Below are 21,313 nucleotides of genomic sequence, written 5' to 3' on the forward strand. Positions count from 1 at the left end.
AAGAGGATTTTAAAATCTTCATTACTGCTAACTTCGATCAGAAATCTCAGCCATCAAAATGACAGTACCCTTTTAACTAGAACACAGCATGCCCTTTCCTCCCACCATAAAGTTTGGCTTACTTTAATTTGTCATTTCACAACAGTTGTGTCCTAAGTACATGAGGGAATATCATTGTACAATGCAAAGTGTCCAATTCCCACTTGAGCATCTAAGATAACATTACTAAGAACTAATTTTTCCACATGTAAACTGGCCATGAGTTATAGCTGTCTATGACACTCACTACACATAGTTCCTCATCTTTCCCAAGTACCTTCTTGTAGTATAATAAAGCCACAAGTATCAATTACAATATCACTGCGGTACACAAGATTAGTAATGCAAACATGCCATTACAAAAGAGCATCCTATTAACTAATCTCAAGAACTAATTACCACACAGGAAATATTTTATCATCTAAAAACCATGGTTAGGAAACTACACAATACTGTAAGGTTAAAAAGGCACATAATTTTTTTTTTTTTAAGAAAAAAGAACAAGTAATGAAGCAAGAAAGAAGGAGAGAGAGGAAGAAATGAAGAAAAGGAGGGAAGGAAAAACAGGGGCATGAAGGAAGAGAGATCAGAAAAGGGAAGTCCTGAGAGAGGGAGTTAAGATGGCGGAGTAGGGGACCCCTTTTTCAGCCGGTCCCCAGTCCAGCTGGATAGGTACCAGACCAGCCTGAACATCCACGGAATCAGCCTGAGACGCAGGAAAATACATCTGGATCTCTACAAATGAACATCTCCAGCGCTGAGTATTGAGGTACGAAGAGGGGAGCCGTGAAACCGCGCACAGATATCGGAAGATAAACGGAAGGGGGACGGAGCCGCCGCGTTCGGGCGCCGGGAATCGGCAGCCACCTGCACGGGGGAGCGGGCGGACTCACGGACAGCACCCGCGAGAGAGCAGACTGAGACCGTGAGCCGGAGAACGCGCGCCACCAGACTTCTCACGGACCTCCGGAACACCGGTGCGCTCACTGGATCCAGACTGAGACCAGGAGCTCCGGGAGCGCTCAGGGGGCGGCTGGCGGCGTTAGAAGCACAAAGGACAGAGACGCGACGACCCTGGAAGTGAGGGCTGGGACGCCGGGTGTGGGGCGCACATCCCGGGACACTGCAGGGTTGAGCAGCACCAACAGTAACAGAGTTAAAGTGGCCAGAACATCAGTGGAGAATGGTCCGTGATCCCTCTGTTCTGTGACAGAGGCTGAAATTCGGCCGCTGCTGCTCTGACTCTCAGAAGAGGCACAGCAAACCGCCAGGGAAAGCCGCCAGAGAACAAAAGCCTGGAAATACTGGCTCACAGCGTGCCCATGCCAATCCCCCCTCGCAGGGGACGCCGAGACTCTACCCAAACAGGGCTGCCTGAGTATCGGTGTGGCAGGCCTCTGCCCGAGAAGGCAGGCTGAAAAATCAAAAAGCCCACATCCCGGGGCGCTTGGGTGGCGCAGTCCTTAAGCGTCTGTCTTTGGCTCAGGGTCTGATCCCGGCGTTCTGGAATCGAGGCCCTCATCAGGATCCTCCGCTGGGAGCCTGCTTCTTCCTCTCCCACTCCCCTGCACGTGCTCCCTCTCTCGCTGGCTGTCTCTCTGTCACATAAATAAATAAAATCTTAAAAAAAAAAAAGAAGAAGAAGTCCACATCCCTAAGATCCCTATAAAACAAGGGCGCACGGCCTGGGTACCGGCCAATAATCTGGGCTCTGGACAACCCCACAACCTCTCCTCATCAGAATGATGAGAAGGAGAAGTCCCCCTCAGCAAAGAAAAGACAGTGAGTCTATGGCCTCGGCCGCAGAACTAATGGATATGGATATAACCAAATTATCAGAAATGGAATTCAGAGTAACAATGGTCAAGATGATGTGTAGACTTGAAAAAAGTATTAACGAAAATGTTAATGAGAATATAGAATCTCTAAGGGTGGAAATGAGAGAGAATCTGGCAGAAATTAAAAATTCTATGAGCCAAATGCAGTCAAAACCAGACGCTCTGACGGCCAGGGTGAATGACGCAGAAGAACAAATCGGCGAATTGGAGGATGGGTTAGTAGAAGAAAAAGCTAAAATAGAATCTGGACTCAAAAAAATCCATGCACAGGAATGTAGGTTAGAGGAGCTTACTGACTCAATGAAACGTTCCAATATCAGAATTATTGGCATCCCCGAGGCGGGGATGTATCCCCACTCACGCCACTATTATTCAACATAGTACTAGAAGTCCTTGCAACAGCAATCAGACAACAAAAAGGGATAAAGGTATCCAAATCAGCAAAGAAAAGGTCAAAATGTCTCTCTTCGCAGATGACATGATACTCTATATGGAAAACCCAAAAGAATCCACGCCCAAACTATTAGAAGTTATAGAGCAATTCAGTAATGTGGCGGATACAAAATCAATGCTCAGAAATCAGTTGCATTTCTATACACGAATAATGAGACTGAAGAAAAAGAAATTAGGGAATCCATCCCATTTACAATAGCACCAAAAACCATACGTTATCTTGGAATTAACTTTACCAGAGATGTAAAGGACCTATATTCTAGAAACTATAAATCACTCTTGAAAGACACTGAGGAAGACACAAAAAGATGGAAAAATATTCCATGCTCATGGATCGGAAGAATTAGCACAGTTAAAATGTCTATGCTACCCAGAGCAATCTACACTTTCAGTGCTATCCTGATCAAAATACCAATGACATTTTTCAAAGAACTGGAACAAATAGTCCTTAAATTTGTATGGAACCAGTAAAGGCCCCGAATTGCCAAGGAACTGTTGAAAAGGAAAAACAACGCTGGGGGCATCACAATGCCGGATTTCGAGCTGTACTACAAAGCTGTGATCACAAAGACAGCATGGTACTGGCACAAAAACAGACACATAGACCAATGGAACAGAATAGAGAACGCAGAAATGGACCCTCGGCTCTTTGGGCAACTAATCTTTGATAAAGCAGGAAAAAACATCCAGTGGAAAAAAGACAGTCTCTTCCATAAATGGTGCTGGGAAAATTGGACAGCTACATGCAAAAGAATGAAACTTGACCACTCTCTCACACCATACACAAAGATAAACTCCAAATGGATGAAAGACCTCGATGTGAGACAGGAATCCATCAAAATTCTAGAGGAGAACATAGGCAACAACCTATACGACATCGGCCACAGCCACTTTTTTCATGACACATCTCCAAAGACAAGAGAAACAAAAGATAAAATGAACTTGTGGGACTTCATCAAGATAAAAAGCACAGCCAAGGAAACAGTCAAAAAAACTAAGAGGCAGCCCACGGAATGGGAGAATATATTTGCAGATGACACTACAGATAAAAGACTGGTATCCAAAATCTACAAAGAACTTCTCAAACTCAATACATGAGAAACAAACAAATCAAAAAATCGCAGAAGATATGAACAGACACTTTTCCAATGAAGACATACAAATGGCTAACAGACACATGAAAAAATGTTCAAAATCATTAGTCATCAGGGAAATTCAAATCAAAACCACACTAAGATACCACCTTACGCCAGTTAGAATGGCAAAAATTAACAAGGCAAGAAAAAACAAATGTTGGAGAGGATGTGGAGAAAGGGGATCCCTCCTACATTGTTGGTGGGAATGCAAGTTGGTACAGCCACTCTGGAAAACAGTGTGGAGGTCCCTTAAAAAGTTAAGAATTGAGCTACCCTATGACCCACTCATTGCACTACTGGGTATTTACCCCAAAGATACAGATGTAGTGAAGAGAAGGGCCATATGCACCCCAATGTTCATAGCAGCATTGTCCACAATAGCTAAATCGTGGAAGGAGCCGAGATGCCCTTCAACAGATGACTGGATTAAGAAGGTGTGGTCCATATATACAATGGAATATTACTCAGCTATCAGAAAGAACTAGTTCTCAACATTTGCTGCAACATGGACGGCACTGGAGGAGATTATGCTAAGTGAAATAAGTCAAGCAGAGAAAGACAATTATCATATGATTTCTCTCATCTGTGGAACATAAGAACTAGGAAGATCGGTAGGGGAAGAAAGGAATAAAGAAAGGGGGGTAATCAGAAGGGGGAATGAAACATGAGAGGCTATGGACTATGAGAAACAAAGTGAGGGTCTCAGAGGGGAGGGGGGTGGGGGAATGGGATAGACCGGTGACGGGTAGTAAGGAGGGCACGTATTGCATGGTGCACTGGGTCTTATACGCAACTAATGAATCATCGAGCTTTACATCGGAAACTGGGGATGTACTGTATGGTGACTAACACAATATAATTAAAAAAAAGAAGAAAAGAAAAGGGAAGTGATATGTTTTCTTCAGGACTTGTTTTTGTTTTTTGTTTTTTTAAATTAAATGTTAAAGTATAGTATTCCCCATTATACAGACTGAAATCGAATATGATCTATATAATGAGTTATAACAAATAATCACATATCTTGAAGTAAAAATCCACCCTAACTGTAGTTTATAAATATTCTGGACAGCCATTAGAAGCATTTTATATTCTAGAACATCTTATGACAAACACAATCATCACCCTCTGCTAGGTCAACAAAGAGAACAACATTGACTTTTTTCAGCAACAATTTACATGTATAGTCTTTCAATCTAAATATAAAGTTAGAGCAATAAAGGACCTGGAAGAAAACAGAATAGCTTCATGACCAAGAAAGTAAGCAAAGATTCCTTAGGACACAAAAAGCATTAACTATAAAAAAAAAAACAACACACAATTGGAATTCATCAAAATTATAAACATTCGTTCTTTCAAAGGCCATCATTTGAAAAATTAAACAGCAAACTACATCTGGGAAAACATTTTTGCATTACATCTATCTAACAAATAATTTGTGTGTAGAACACAGAGGATTCATACCTCAGTTAAAAGTTGAGAAACAACCCAATTTTAATAAATTGGGTAAAAATCTACAATAGCCAAATTATGTAAACAGCCTAAGTGTCTATGGGCTGATAAATGGATAAAGAAGATAGCTAGCTAGCTAGATATGATATATGAATAAAGGTTTATGTGATATATCTCAGACAGACACACACACACACACACACACGAATATTATTCAGCCATAAAAAAGAATGAACACCGTATCATTTGTTGTTGCCATTTGCAACAACATGCATGGAGTTAGAGAGTATCATGTTAAGCAAAATAAGTCAGAGAAAGACAAATAGCATATGATTGCACTCATATGTGGAATTTAAGAGACAAAACAAACATGCCAAGGGAAAAATTAAGAGGCAAACCAAGTAACAGACTCTTTACTATAGAGAACAAACTGATGGTTACCAGAGGGGAGGAGGGTAGCGGGATGGGTGAAATAGGTGATGGGGATTAAGGAGTGCACTTGTGATCAGCACTGAGTGATGTATGGAAGTGCTATATCACTAAGTTGCACACCTGCAACTAATATTACACTCTATGTTAAATGAAATTTAAATTAAATCTTCAAAAAATAAATTGGATAAAAAATTCAAAAGAACATGGACCAACAGTAAGTACATCAAAAGATGTTTGATACTATTAGTCGGTGACATACAACTATAAACCATAGTAAGATGCCAATTCGCACCCACTAGAATACAAAAATTAAAAAGATTAACAATATCAGGAGATTGTGAGGGTGTGGAGCAACTGGAAAACGCATACACTGTTGGGTAAGGACATAAAAATGGTATGGCCACTTGGATGGCAATTTGGCAGTGTCTTATGAAGCTGAACATACACATCAAGAAGAGAATTGATAAACAGATTTTGGTGTAGTCAGGGAATTAATTATTATTCAGTAATAAATAGGAATTGATTCCAAATACATGAAACAGAGCATCTGCACAACACTTCGCCAAGCTACTAAGGACAAATATACTTTACATACATGTAGACATAAGGAGTTCCTCTATATAAATTGCTAGAAATGGACAACGTATCTATAATGCTACAAATCAGAGCAGTGGTTGCCTGAGGCAAGGGAGAAGTAATTTTGGGGGGTTTAGGGAAATATTCAGTTTATTGATATTTCATTGAACTATACATTTAAAACCTGTGCATTTTGCTACATGTAAACTGTTTCCATAAGGCTGATTTTTTAAAATGAGAAATGTAAAAAAGCAAGTATTACAAAAATGCTACTTTTCATTGAGTAGCACTTCCGGATTTAATTTCCACTCCACATACACTATCAAAAGTATACTATCAAAAGAATGCAGTCTGGCAGGCAGGAGAGCTATTATTTTAAAGTTGCAAAACTGACTTGTTGAGAACTTCTTCATTTCAAACAATGGTGGAACAGGAGGATCACACCAACTCTCCCCCTGCAAACCACTGAAAACCTGGATAAAATTTAAGAACAAAAGCAAAAAAGTCCCAAACTTTTGTTCAAGAGGCCTGAAAAGCTAGTGAAAATGTAAGAGCTGAGAGGCTAAATTTAGGTTAAGACCAAAAGTCAAGTTAGGTTAAGAGAAGTTAAGTTTAGGTGAAGAAAGGACTCAAAAGTCAAGACCTTTTGGGCACCTTTAGCATATGCTGATTTTGAAAGCAGCACCAAATAGGCTAAAAAATCAAAAAACAAGCGCGCACACACACACACACACACACACACACACACACTAAAGGAAGTTCTCTACCAAAAGGAATAAAGGAAGAAAAACAAAAATAGTGAAAACTTGAGTAAATATAATAGACTCTTCTTCTCTTGCATTCTTTAAAATATGCTCGACAAATAGAAAGGAGAGGTATAAAATTTTCTGATGAGTTTTTCAATGGACTTAGATGCACACACACGAAAAGTACAACAAGGAGGGAAAGGTATACAGATCCGTACTGTATAACGTTTCTGCATCCCACTTGAAGAGCTAGGGTACTGATTTTTTGTAAGCTGTGAAAAGTTGAATGTTTTTGATAGTTCCAAGTGCAACCATTAAAAAAACAAACAAACAACGCACAAAGCTACATAATCAAAAATACAAGAGAAAAAAAATGTAATGGCATAGTAAAAAGTGTTCAAATAACTCAAAAGAATGTAAGAAAGGGGAAAAAGAGAAACAAAAATCAGAACAAAATATAAAATGGTAGTCCTAAATCCAAACATATCAGTAATTACACTAGACATAAATTATTTTAATATATCATTTAAAAGACAAATTTTTAAAAAGAATCTTAAAAAGGAGTCAACTACGCTATCTTAAGAAACTCACTATAACTTTAATGATGCAGGTATCTCAAAAGGATAGAAATAGATATAAAATGCAAACCTAAACTGTAAGAAAGCCAGAACACCTAGTAATGTCAGACAAGTAAATATAGAGCTGAGAAAATTACCATGGAAATAGAAAAATCACATAATAATAAAATGTCAATTCACCAAGATAACGTCATTATCCTAAATGTCTATGCTTCAACCACCAATACTTCAAAATGAAGGAAACATGGAGAGAATTACAAGAACAATCTCACAATTATAGTTGGAGATTTCACAACTCCTCTCTCAGTAATAGATAGTAGAGAGAAAAACAGCAAGAACATAGTATAACTGAATAATACCATCAACCAAGTGGATCAAATTGACATTTATAATAAAAGTCCGCTCAACAGAATAAAACCCTCTTTGCAAATGCATAAGGAAAATACACCAAACTAAATCATATCATAAATCTGGGTCATGGAACAAACCTTAACAAATGTAAAAGAAATGAGGTCATACAAGTTACATTCCCTAACAAGAAAATTTAACAGAAATAAGTAACAAAGTTAACAGAACATTTCCAAATACTTGGAAATTAAACAGCACACTTTTAAATGATCCACGGGTGAAAGAAAAAGTCTTAAGCAATTCTAATTTACAGCTAGGTAAGCTAAACTAATTAGATGACTCAGGTAAGCTTAACAAATTTAGTTTACAGAATGTTTAGTCTACATTTGGGTTTTCTATCTTATGTTGGTTACTATTTGTGTGAGTATTATTTGTACTGACCTCATCCAGAACCTACGATTCTGGAATATATACCTGTGCATCCACTATACCTAGTTTAAGATGACATAATATCCATCTGGAATTCACCCTCATTATTAGGAAAGGAGATATTTTCTCTCTGGGAAGAACCAAATACCTCAATGTGCTCTACCAGTAACATCCATAGTACCCATATTCTTTTAAGCTTAATACTACTAACAAAAATTTTTTCCCCAAAAAAATCCATCAGCATGTACCTGTTAGCTACTTCTAAATAGATGATTTAAGACTTACCATATATGAGGTAAAAATTACAATGACAAATGTTGTTAGAAAAGTATTTCAATATCTCAAAAATCTTTCAAGGATAATACTTTTTAAACACTGAATTGTTTAAATACTCAAGACACTTGAAAGTTGCCTAATATTCTCACTAATTCTATTTCCTTAGGTATGATGTAATTTTACAATAACTTCAAGTATATGAAAAGTCAAATTTTCTGTGAATGTGAAAAATATTTATACATCACACTTTTAGGAAAAGTGCTAAGAAGATATCAGTAGTTTTTACTCAAAATCAGTTATAAGAAATGAAGTCAACTAGCCAGGATTATTTTTCATGTTTGACACTAAAATTTCAGAGTGAAAAAAAGAATAAAAGTTTAAATAAAGCAAAAATATTAGGAAGTCCCTTAACAGTTAATCCAATCTTTGCACATGTCCTACAGCAGAATACCGCTAAAATTATACTTGCTAAGTCAAGCCTTAATCAAACCTTGTTTCTTATTTCTCAGAAAATCTATTGGCTTTCAAAAATTAACTAGTGAATATGGATAAAAGGTAGAAGGAGATGCTGAAATGTAAAGAGGCACCATTTATTAAAAAGTTTCACAAGGTGAATTACAGGGAAAGAATTTTCTGAAATACAATGAGGTTAGAATTCATAACCAAGTCATCAGGTAATTTCCAAATCCATTCCTTATATTAGAGTGAATGTTTACATACCAATCTTTCATACAATGGAACATACTACACTTAATATTATCATAGACAAAGTATATTTAACTCAGTTTATATTGGTATAATGTAAACTTGGAAGTGTATTTAGTAGATTCATTAGAGCTTCAAACTTCATCCATTCTAGCCCCAGAATTGCAAAAATTAACTGACTTGAGATTCATCTTGTTTTCTTTTCCTTTCCTGAAAGGGCCTGCAAACAAATGGTGCCCTCAAGAGTGAAAACTAGAAGCACACACCTGAGACACTATTCAAAGCTGGTCTGCCACTACCATAGAAATAAGACAATGAAATGTAAATACACTCTTTTGGAAGAAAGCATGACTCCTGAAGAGAGCAGAGCAGTCAAGAGGTCTGGTCTAGCTCACAGTGTATACAAAATGAGCTCACTCTACTCCAAGAGACTATTCGGAAAGATTTGTTCCAGGACTCACTTGTAGCACTGTGTAATATAACAGGAAGACAGACACTAAACAGTCTGGAATATACCATGCTATGCCAACTTACTGAAAGAAAGCCAAAACAGTGAAATAGTATGCTGGGTAAAGAATGAAAGCTGAGAGACCGCTCAGAGCCTAGCCCCAAATATATCCTATTGTATACATACATACACTGAGTTATGCTAGAAATTCAAAGATAAACTAAATATAGTCCTTATTCTCAAGGACTTTAATATGAGCATACTGAAAGTAGAGTCTGAGAGAAAAGTATAAAAAGTATGGAGCTTGAACACTGAGGTATGTGTGGTCCATATAAAGAAGATGGTTAAAGATGGCTTCACAGAACAGGTAGAAAGATTTCCCAAATTTCCCAAAATAACTTTGCCTTAGCTTTCGACCAGCTACTAAATAAACCAAACCATAAAGCTCTTGCTTTAGGTGGTCAGCAGTCATATGTCGTGTTCGTGGGGGAAGAAAACCCTATGCCACTTCACAGTGTTCTTCAAACGGAAAAAAAAAAAAAAGAGGTTAAATTAAATTAAAGTTGTTTTACGTGGAAATACGAGACACAGTGGGGTATGTGTGTCTGTACCTGAGTGGAGCATAGAGGTTTCTGTTCTAAACCCATGTTTCTATGACCTACGGTTGCGGATTGTCATCATCTACCAATACCAGCCTTCTTCTCTCCAGACTCTCCTCAGACTAAACGGTTTGTTTTTTCTAGTTCACTCCCCACAAATTTTCTCCCAGTCTACCATGCAGCAGTCTCTGCCTTGGGTTCCAAGCCACTCCCCCACCACCTTTGTTAGAGAGGGAGAGAGAAAGAAAAAGGTGGTGGGGAGGGAGGGAGAGAATCTTCAGCAGGCTCCAAACCCAGCGCAGAGCCCAATGTGGGGCTTGATTTTAAAATCATGACCTGAGCCGAAATCAAGAGTCCGATGCTAACCGACTGTGCCACCCCTCCCAAGCCACCATTTCTACAGGACTCAATGTTACAACTATACTGGACGGGAAAAGATGCAAGGCTGGGGAGGAATATAGTCCTGGAATACAATTCCCAAAGCATATGTGTGTATTTCATGAGACTCTTTTAAATGGTGGTAAAGATCCATACATTGATACATTACTGATAATCACTGCTAGCATTGCTTCTCTAGGAAAGCACATTTCAAAAAAAATGAAATAGAGATAAACTTTTAGAGTACACTGTTAAAAATGCTATTTAAAATGTCATACGAGAAATATAGCAGATGATAAAGGCTCAGAAAAAAGAAGCCATATTTTGCTAGAGAAGTCACAAAAAGCTTCACAAAAGAGGTAGAATTTGAGATAACCTTGACCATGAATATAATTCGGATACACTAAGATGAAAAAATATGTGCAGCAAAACTGAAGAAGTGGGAATCTTCTAGAGAGTAAATACATCATTACGATATAAGAAAAGAAATCTTAAAGAGGAACAGTATTGGATAAAAAACTAAAAATATACTTTCGGACCAAACCATGATATTTTAAATGTTAACCCATCTAGTAGTCATTTAATCTCATAACCAGGAGTCTCTAAACCTTTTTTTATTGTGTAACCCATTAATTTTTAAAATGTGAGCATTCGCTCTACTATAGCAATATATAATATACGTTATACAGCAGCGTCAAAAAGAGAAATTAAAATGATATGGGTATTGGACAAATTGGTGTAAATACAATTCTTCCTTCTCCTTTCCACTAAATATAACTATAAACCGTGGAGATAATGTGAGGGACAATGAAAGAACTTTGAAAGGTGGTGAGAGAAGTGAATTGCTTTGGGATCCCAGGAATGGGGGAACAACACAGCAGGGTGTCTTAAATCTCACCTACACAACAGAAGGAGCCTTAACTCTCAACCTAGCAATAGAAGGCAATCCAGGTAAACCCATTCTTCTCCTGGATCCAAAGGTAGTCCTCCCCAATACCAGGTAAACTCGGCACCAAGCAGGTAGATGGATCCGGAGGTCTGCTCACAGTGAGTTGCCAAAAGAAATGTTCTTTTTTCCTCTGGTCCTGAGACTTCCCTGCCTTATGAAAGAATACTGGGGTGGCTCAGAAGCACAAGCAAGACAGACCTGAGTACAACAAGCAGCAAAACCTGGAAAGTCTCTCTGTTCCTATGGAAGTGTTGTATGTTCTACCCCCACCAAGAAATACCAAGCTAGCTATGCTGTACTTTCAAGGAAAATTCCATCACAGAAAGTAGCCTGGCCTGCAAAGCTTCTTTGTCCCCATAGACCTAAGACTTCTAGATCCTGCCCAGACACAGGCAGTTGAGGACGCCGACAGAGAGAATCCCACAAGCACCTAACCCAGACAGTGCACTGTATTCCTTACAGGCAGGAAATACTGACAAGCAAAGCACCAAACAGCTCATGTGCCTGACATTCCCTTCTCCCCCAGGGAAACATCTGGCAGTCCAACCTATGGAAACTCTTTCCATTCCAGCACATCACTAAAGGATCAAGTGGGAATTGGATAAACCAGCAAACCAAAAGAACACCACAAAGACTCTGAAAATTAAACCATCATTGAAACCACAGTTCACAAAAATAGGCCAGGATCTGCATGTTAAACCTAAGCTATGACTGCCTGCAAAAATAAAAGATTTAAGCAGGACTCAGAGTCTCCTAACAAAATAGATGAAATGCCCAGGGTACGATAAAAAATCATCAATATAAGGTTCAGTATAAGAAAATTACAACTTGAATTGAGAAAAAACAGTCAACTAACACCAACATATCAATGGATCAGATGTAGTAATTTTGTTAAGGATTTAAAGCAGCCATAACCAATCATACCAATCATAAATTCTCTTGAAACAAATGGAAATATAGATTATCTCAGCAATAGAAATATAAAAGAAACAAATGTAAATTATAATATTAAAAAGTAACAAAAATAAACTCACTGAGTAGGCTCAATAGTAAAATGAAAAAAACAGAATACCAGAACTTGAGGGCAGATCAATAGAATTTACTCAATTTAAACAAAGAGACAATAGATTGGAAAAAAAATTAACGGAGCCTCAGGGGCCTGTGGGGCAAGAATGAAAGGAACACATATTCTCAGATGAAGTAATACTCAAAGGATGCAGTCAACAATAAACCTAAAAAGAGTTGTAATATTTCCTTGCTACCTCTCAATGACTTATTCTGTATACCCCAGACCCTCCAACGGGGCAGACACTGCAGACAGTCAGAAGGGTAATCAGATAGGAGAGACATAATAGAAGTGGTTTGTAGGACAATTCTACCTTGTGTAACTTTCACAATTCCATGTGAGGAAAGACTTCACACAGCAGGTCAGTTTCACTGGGTTCCTGATTAACTCCACTGTCATGGTGAGGAGTCTTAGCTAACTACTGGAATGTTCAAAAGTCAGAGTAATGTTAGCCCACATGCCTGACGTGGCAGGCCATGACGAACACGTTGTCAGCATGTTTAAGCAAACATGAAGAGTCATGCTGTGTACTTGGTGCCTGGTTTGGGGTCCTCACCGTGGGAGCAGCCACCTTCAAAAACTCTGGACTCCAAGACTCAAAAGAGGATTTCCCAAGCAATGAGATATCACAAATGTCTCTGCAGTTTGTAGGTGGAAAGGAAGGCATGAACACACAAAACTGCGGCATAAACGAGGCAGGTAAGCCTGTGTCTGAGCTCTGCTTTACTGTTCCTGCTGTTCTTGCATTACGTCCTACGATCGGATAAATCTTAGCCTTGAGTAGAACTTTAGATTGAGTTATAGGAATCTTTCCAGGGAATCAGTGAACCATCAGGTGGTAGTGGGACTATTAAGAAGATACTGTGAGGTTCAGAGATAGCAAATGACAGAAACCATGTTTGAACCTACATCTTTCTGATTCTAAAGGCTGTGTCCTTTCTAACAGATTACATGGCCTCCCACCGCCTCCCAAATTAGAATGATTTAAAACAATGCCTATTGTTCAGGGGCGCCTGGGTGGCACAGCAGTTAAGCGTCTGCCTTCGGCTCAGGGCGTGATCCCGGCGTTATGGGATCGAGCCCCACATCAGGCTCCTCCGCTATGAGCCTGCTTCTTCCTCTCCCACTCACCCTGCTTGTGTTCCCTCTCTCGCTGGCTGTCTCTATCTCTGTCGAATAAATAAACAAAATCTTTAAAAAAACAAAAAAAAAAAACAAAACAAAAAAACCCAATGCCTATTGTTCAGAGATTGACTATCATGCAATCAATAGTTTTAATTAACTGAAACACAATGGGTCATAGCATCTATTTCAAGTTTCAAGTTCTGGTCCTAAAAGGATTTGAATGGTGGTTGATGGACTTTGTGTTCAGCAAACAAGTGCTATGTAAATCAATTCTGGATTGGTCTTCATTCACTGGTTTTACTAGATTGTAATGTAATTGAAAGCTTTACATTTTGCACATTCACAATTTTGGCATCAAAAACATTACAATAAAACTTTCAGGTTGTAATCAAGTAAAATGGCTTTATATAAATAGCTGCTAGAATTATGAATCAATTTTGTATAATCTTTATATAATTTACAACCTAAAAAAAGGAATTCATACTTCAGTCTCCAGACCTCTAATTGGCACTAGATAATATATGATGAATATTCCACCCATTTTCCTATAATGACTCTGTACCAGTTGTTCTGTAAGATTTCCTTAAATCTTTTAAAAAGCAATCAATGAAATTAAGCCATTATTATAGTATTTTCTGCTTTCATGAAAACACTGTTCTTATAAATCCTCCATCTTTGCACGTGAACAGGTATAATAATAGGCAGGACCTATAAAAATAACTGGAAATAAAACCTAATTACAGCTTTAAAATGTTAAAACCTAAATCGTACAATTACTTTGGCCTCACAAAAGTAGCTATTTAAAATGAAGTGAACGAAGCCATTTCTCCTTTGTTCACCTGCTGAAGACAAAGACCCACAGTCCGCCTGGGCTGAGGGCGCTAACTGCACTTCTTGGTGGGCTGCCACGGGTGCAGATGGTCGTTATTATTATGCAAACCAATCCCTGCCAAATCTCCCTGGAATGGCTGTACATCTCCTTCTAAAGGTATCTTTTTAAAGGGCTTTATAGACATACGGGGACATACTTAAAATGAGATCTCAAACAGGTAAGTCAGAGTAATTAGTGTGATGGAAATTAATGTTTCACTTTGATTTCTGTTTAGTTCTCTACAAAGAAAGCTCACCTAAAGAAGATCCTTATAATACTGCAGACAGATCTTACTCTATCCCTGCAGTGACGATGAATTATATTTTAATGCAACATTTCCACTTTTCAGTTTGTTTTGATAATTCTGCCTTAAACAAATACAAAACAACTCACTAATATTACAAGCTATTTCCTAGCATTAGCCAATGTAATGCAGGCCCAACTTTTGAATTTAGCTACCAGAAATAGTGGTGATGTAGTTTTACCCATACCATGGTCAAAAGGATGGGAGTAATCATCCAATAGTTTTGTTTTTTTTTAAGGCAAACACTTAAATACAGACTTTAAAATTTTTTCACTCTGAAGATTTAACACCTAAAGTAGATGGATTTCTGAATATATTGACATGACATTTCAGAGCTTTTATTTTGAAGCCACCAGCCCAACATATCATCTTAGAATAATTAACAAAATGCCACAATATGGAACATAAAATGATTGTCAGGGTCTATAATTTTTCTACTATTCATACTGAGAAATAATCAGTATCTCTACTTTCCTTTCATACACAAGTTTTCAATCTGCTTCATTACCTGCTTAGCCTGCTAAGCACATTTGTTCCACTTTAAATCTCAGCCATAGCTTATTTTTAGAGTCCAAGGATTACTCAGAATGTGTTCAGCTTTGTCACTGAAGTTATCAGTTATGTGAGAGTAAAAATCCTTATTGACAAGTATGCAAAGTAGTCTGAATGCATGGAGTCCACTGAAGAAGCAACTGAATATTTGTTTAAATGCTCTGAAAGTTAATAAATAACCCAAAAGTTGTTTCCCCCAAAATGATTTTTATTTAAGAAAGACTTACATTATCACCTTAGAAAAAATTTCATTACATGTGCAAGTTACAGGAAATAGTTTTTTTTTAAATGCGTATCATACTTTTATCCTGTCTTTCTAGAGAGACTTTTATTTCTTTTTAAAATTCATGTCTATTCAATTTCTTTTACCCTGTCTTTCTAGACAGACTTTCATTTCTTTTTGAAATTCATGTCTATTCAATTTCTTTTACCCTGTCTTTCTAGAGAGACTTTTATTTCTTTTTAAAATTCATGTCTATTCAATTTCTTTTACCCTGTCTTTCTAGACAGACTTTCATTTCTTTTTGAAATTCATGTCTATTCAATTTCTTTACTTCTATAATAAACTTTTATCTACCAGTATACTATTATGGGGGGAAAAGGCTGTACAACTCTCAGTACATACACTAATTTCCCAATTCATTTTCATTCATCTTGACTTTAGAAGATGTCATTTTTCTTGACTAAAACTCTCAGGGCCAACAGTTATACCCTCCAAAGAAAGAAGTGCAGCTGGCCTAAGTGAAAAAATGCTGATACAGGCCCATTCCAGGTTCTGGAAACTGAGTAACTGAAGAGAATCAACTAGAAAAATATGCAGGTTCAACTTAGTCTATCAAACTCCTGTAAGAAATAACTTACTATTCATCTGTAAATACTATCTCATTTATCCTTTTTGCCAATAGAATTCAGTTTAACGAACAACATGAAAGGCATAAAAATTCCTTAAGATTAGAGAATAGGAGAAGGGAAATTAGGGAGTACCTTGTCTCTAGAGAACTACAAAGATGAGACTTATAGCTTTTTAAGTTTTAGCATCTATCCTTGCTCCTCCCTACCCCCACACACTTTGGCCATTAAGTAGATAAGGTCTGAAGTAGATAAGGTCTCTGTCAGACTCATTAAGAAAAAAAGAGAAAGGAAGGAAGGAAGGAAGGAAGGAAGGAAGGAAGGAAGGAAGGAAGGAAGGAAGGAAGGTTCAAATAAATAGAAATGAAGGAGGAAAAACAACCAACACCACATAAATACAAAGAATTACAGTAGTATGCATGATTATATGCCAGCAATTTGCACAACCAAGAAGAAATGGATAAATTCCTATAAACACAAAATCTGCCAAAACTGTATCAGGAAGAAATAGAAAATTTGAATAAACCTGTTACTAGTAAGGACACTGAATCGATAATCAAAAAACTCCTCACCAACAAAAGTCTAGGACCACATGGTGTCACAAATGAATTCTACCAAGCATTTTAAAAAAGGGTTAATACTGATTCTTCTCAGACTATTCCAGAAAATAGAAGAGGAGGGAAAACTTCAAAATTCCTTCTACAAGAAGATGAGGTCTCTACCCGGTGGGTTTGGATTTCTTCCCAGTAGCTAACTAGAAAGGAGGAGACCTGTCTTTAAGTTCAAGGGGGTCAGGGCCTTGCTCATAAGGACCTCTCTCCACCCTGTATGTGTGATGGCAACCCCATAAGAAAGAGGCATGCAAGAAGCGACACTTGTCTTTCCTCAAGGCATACATGGTGTGGCCCATACATGGCCAGTGGATTTACCTCTGGAACCTGACACTAGCAAAAAGCTACTGAGTGGCACTGAAGACAAGTCCATAGGATTTGTCAGAACCTTCTTCAGTATCTCTGACAGCTAAGGAATCAGATCTTTGGCAATGCAACATGAGCCTTCTGTTCTATGTAATGGCTAAGAGAGGGGTCTGTGGAGTCAAACTGCTTGGGCTTTAAATACAGCTGTGCAATCTTCATCAACTTTGCCTCTTTGAGCCTCAGTTTCCTTATCTGCAAAACTAAGATAAAAACAGTTGTTGCCATATATTGGTGGTTCTTTTTTATTTTAATATTTTATTTATTCATTTAACAGAGGGAGAGAGAGAACAAGTAGGCAGAGCCACAGAGGAAGAAGCAGGCTCCCCGCTGAGCTGGGAGCCCAATATGGGGCTCGATCCCAAGACCCTGGGATCATGACCTGAACCCAAGGCAGATGTTTAACTGACGGACTCACCCAGGCACCCCTATATTGGTTGTTCTAATTATTAAATGAAATTATTATAGAGTGCTCAGCAAAGTGCCTAACACATTACAGAACATTAAGCATCCTTCTTACTCATGAAGCCTCAAACCCTCGGCAGGAGAAGAGTCTATCATCTCTCACAACCATCTACCCCAAGCACCTTGTCTTTCCTTTTAAGGAAACTATGATCCTGCTCAAATTATTCCTTCCTTCCTGCTTTCAACAAGTATTTATTGAATATCTATTCAGTAACAGGCATTGTGCTAGGTGTTGGCTGAAGAAGGTGAAGGAAGCAAAGCCTGTCCCTCGTCTTGAGGACAGGAAAAAAAAATAAAAACAAGTTTGCATATTACAAAAAAAAAAAAAGACACACAACCCAAGTATTGAGACAGAAAATAAAAGTGGAGGTAAACATTTCGATAGGCTGGCATTTAAGCAGAGACTGAAACCAGGTGAAGACACAGAAAAGAATATACCAGATAGAAGTAAGAGCTGGAACAAAGGCTCCAAGAAGTGAAAAGAGGGTATGAAGTTCAAGAAGCAGAGTCCATATTCATATTCATCCCTTGAGGTCCAGACTTGAATATATGGTTACCTACTTGGTGTCTCTATTTGAATATCTGACAGTATCTCAAAGTAATTATTTTCATGATAGAACACTCTATTCCTATCTCCACCAAAAAATGTATTCCTCTCACAGAATTCTCCATTTCACTATTATCCAGCCATTTCTCAAACGAAAAATCTTCAGAGTCATTCTTAAGTCTTTCTCTGCCTCATTCCCAATACACAATCCATCAGGCAATGTTGGATGTCCTTCCAACAGATAACCCATCTGCTTTCTGTCCATCTCTACTCCCACCACTCCAGACCAAGCAAACATTATTTCTCCCCTAGACCCCTATAAAAGCCTTAACTTGATTTCTTTTTTCTATCCTTCCCTCATATATATTCTGAATGCATGAGGAGAGTTTTAAGTGAATTTTAATTAAGAACCTGGCATTCCTCTTATTAAGATCCTCCAATAGTGTCCCATTGGTCTTAGACTAAACGCATACTCTTTTCAGCAGCTTACTGGGGCAGGATCTTGTTCCTATAGATTTCTATTCTTACTCTCTCCTTAGAGGGTCTCTTTTTGTTCTTCATACAGACTGACTCTTTGGTTATCATTGATTTTGAACCTCTGTACATTTGTACTACAAAGTCACTTTATCTGGAACTTATTTCTGTAAGTTCTTTCATAGATGACCCATTTTCATGCTCTAGGTCTTTGACTCAAATTTCACCTCCTCACAGAAACTTCACCTGACCATCCTATCTAAAATTGACTTCCAAAGGTAGTATTTTATTTATATATTAGATCATGAACATTTGTAGGACCTAGTATCACATGTCTAAACATGTAAAATTATTTATCAAGCTCAACTGTTAAATAAGGTTGTATTTATACTTGGACAAAGATACCTCCCTAACAACCTGGAAAGTCAAATATTCACTTCTGCAGAGTTCTGCTTAGAACATAGCAGCACAGTGAAAGCCTGTTTCGGGCCTGACACTCTAAGTCTGCCCTCTTCTCTTCCCATTCACGATCCCGTCGTACTCAAGGAGTCTAGCATGTGTGTGCGTATACACACCCCATCCTGTACCTCCACGCCGCATCTGTAGGTACCAGTGATAAGCACCTGTTGGCCACCCTTCAGGTAGTCCACCCTGAGAAAATGGACCGGACTCAGAGGTCTGGGCAGGCCAGGGAAGTGGGCTGAGTGTTGCTGGGACAAGGAAGCTGAAGTCCCAGAGACTCTGAGGGGCACATATGCCAGGGGCTACAAACCCTTCAAAGTGTGCCCAAGTGGAGTCACAGCGGGAGCTGTGTGAACTCTTTTGGGTCTAAGGACATCATCGCTTATTTTCTTTTTAGTTTTCTATAATTATCCCTTCACTTTTTTTTTTCCCTTTTCTGTATCTCCTCCCTCTAGAAGGTAAGCTGCACACTTGTAGGGCCTTTGTCTGTCCTGCAATGTCTGATACACACGTGGTAGGTATTTAATAAATACCTACTGGGTCATCCTTCTTACAGTGATATAACATGAAAATACAACAACCAGCCAACTTTATAACATGGGCATATGTTGTTTATCCAAAAGCCTTAGTGATTTCATAAAACCGATAAATACTGAGAATCTTTCATTTTAAACTAAAGGCTAGTAGTTAAGAATTAGGCAATAATAAAGCTTATGTTTAGAAGAAGATATTATATTCTATATTCAGCATATTGAAAATCTGCTTCTAGAAATCAGAACTTAGCAAATGTTAGAATACTAAAAATGAAAGCCAATTCCATTCGTCAGTTGAAATTTTATTAAGTTACTTGATAATTATACACACACACACACACACACACACACACACACAGAATCCAATATTACAATCCCTGCTATCACTCCTATTAAGGTCCAAGAAAACTTAAAAGACATATAGTCAAAATTTAAATTTTACAGTGCTCCTGTATATCTGCTAAAAATCTAAGTTATTGCTCTCTTTCAATCTGATCATGGGGTGAAATATTTTGGCATGTGTAATAACAGATGTGTTAAATAGTAGCTACCACTGAAATTGTTATTATGTGAAGCAAAAACACTTAGAAAAACTTGCATTTAAAGAAGATAAAGGTCAAATAGTTCCTTAGCTCCCAGTTACAGGTGTCCCAATAATATGCTGGTCTTCATACTTTGACGGTGAAAAAAACCCTTCATTTCATTTATAGTATCAAATCAAGGAGAATATTCTTAACATATTCTGAAACCAAACCATGGGTTTCTAAGGAAGGAAATACCAAAATACCAAAATAATTATAGTTCACCACAGTTACTCAACTATTAAGATAAACAAAAGGAATTGGTTCCAGTAAAAAGGCTTTTTGTTTGGCAAAGTGGCTGAAAACCAACTCGGAGATATCTTTATATTCTTTATGAAAGCCAGAATCCAATTTCTACTTTTAAACTTCTGGTGGCACAAACACAAAGTCATAAAGCAGAGCAAGAAAACAAATTCTGAGTCAAAAATCCACAAGGATATAGCTAAATAAAACAAACTTTCTCATAGGTCAAGGTCTCTATCCAGGAACGATTTCCTGTAAGCCCATTTTAGTAACCGAAAAGCTCCTCCCAAGTCATAAAGAAAAAAACTGTAATCTAAATGCATTTTAAAACTGATTTTTTTCTCCCCTTATTCCCAAAATTAGTAATTTGATGTAATAGTTCTCTATTGTATAACAAAGACTGAAAGAATGTTGGCCCGTTTCTCTTTTAAGTCTTTGGAAGATTTATATATAGGAATTTTGAACTCATTTCTACAATTGAGACCAGAGACACTATCAAATTTATGCTATATTACATATGGCTATAAAGTAGTATTATTTAAGCACAGTTTCAAAATAATCTTATTCAACTAATACTGATCTTGCCCAAAACAACTTTGGAAATCCACTTTAAAAGCTGCCTTCAGAAATTAAGAATATTTCCAGAGCACCTGGGTTCAGTCCGTTAAGCGTCTGCCTTCAGCTCAGGTCATGATCCCAGGGTCCTGGGATTGAGCCCTGCCGAGCAGGGAGCCTGCTTCTCCCTCTCTGCCCATCCCACACTTGTGTTCTCTTTTTCTCACACCCTCTTTCTCTCTCTTTCTCATAAACAAAATCTTAAAAAAAAAAAAAAAAGAAAGAAATTAAGAGCATTTCCAATATCAGATTATCAACCTGTACTAACAGGTT

The 21,313-nt window shown here is 37.9% G+C and overlaps 1 protein-coding gene across 7 annotated transcripts in view; it reads right to left on the reverse strand.

Annotated features, from left to right (window-relative positions):
• The window catches only part of FER (FER tyrosine kinase), a 424,607-nt gene that overhangs the window by 155,747 nt on the left and 247,547 nt on the right, over positions 1-21,313 (reverse strand). The window lies entirely within an intron of this gene.

This window comes from Ursus maritimus, unplaced genomic scaffold (genome assembly GCF_017311325.1).
Source record: "Ursus maritimus isolate PB19 unplaced genomic scaffold, ASM1731132v1 scaffold_5, whole genome shotgun sequence".
In the NCBI taxonomy this organism is placed as follows: domain Eukaryota; kingdom Metazoa; phylum Chordata; class Mammalia; order Carnivora; family Ursidae; genus Ursus; species Ursus maritimus.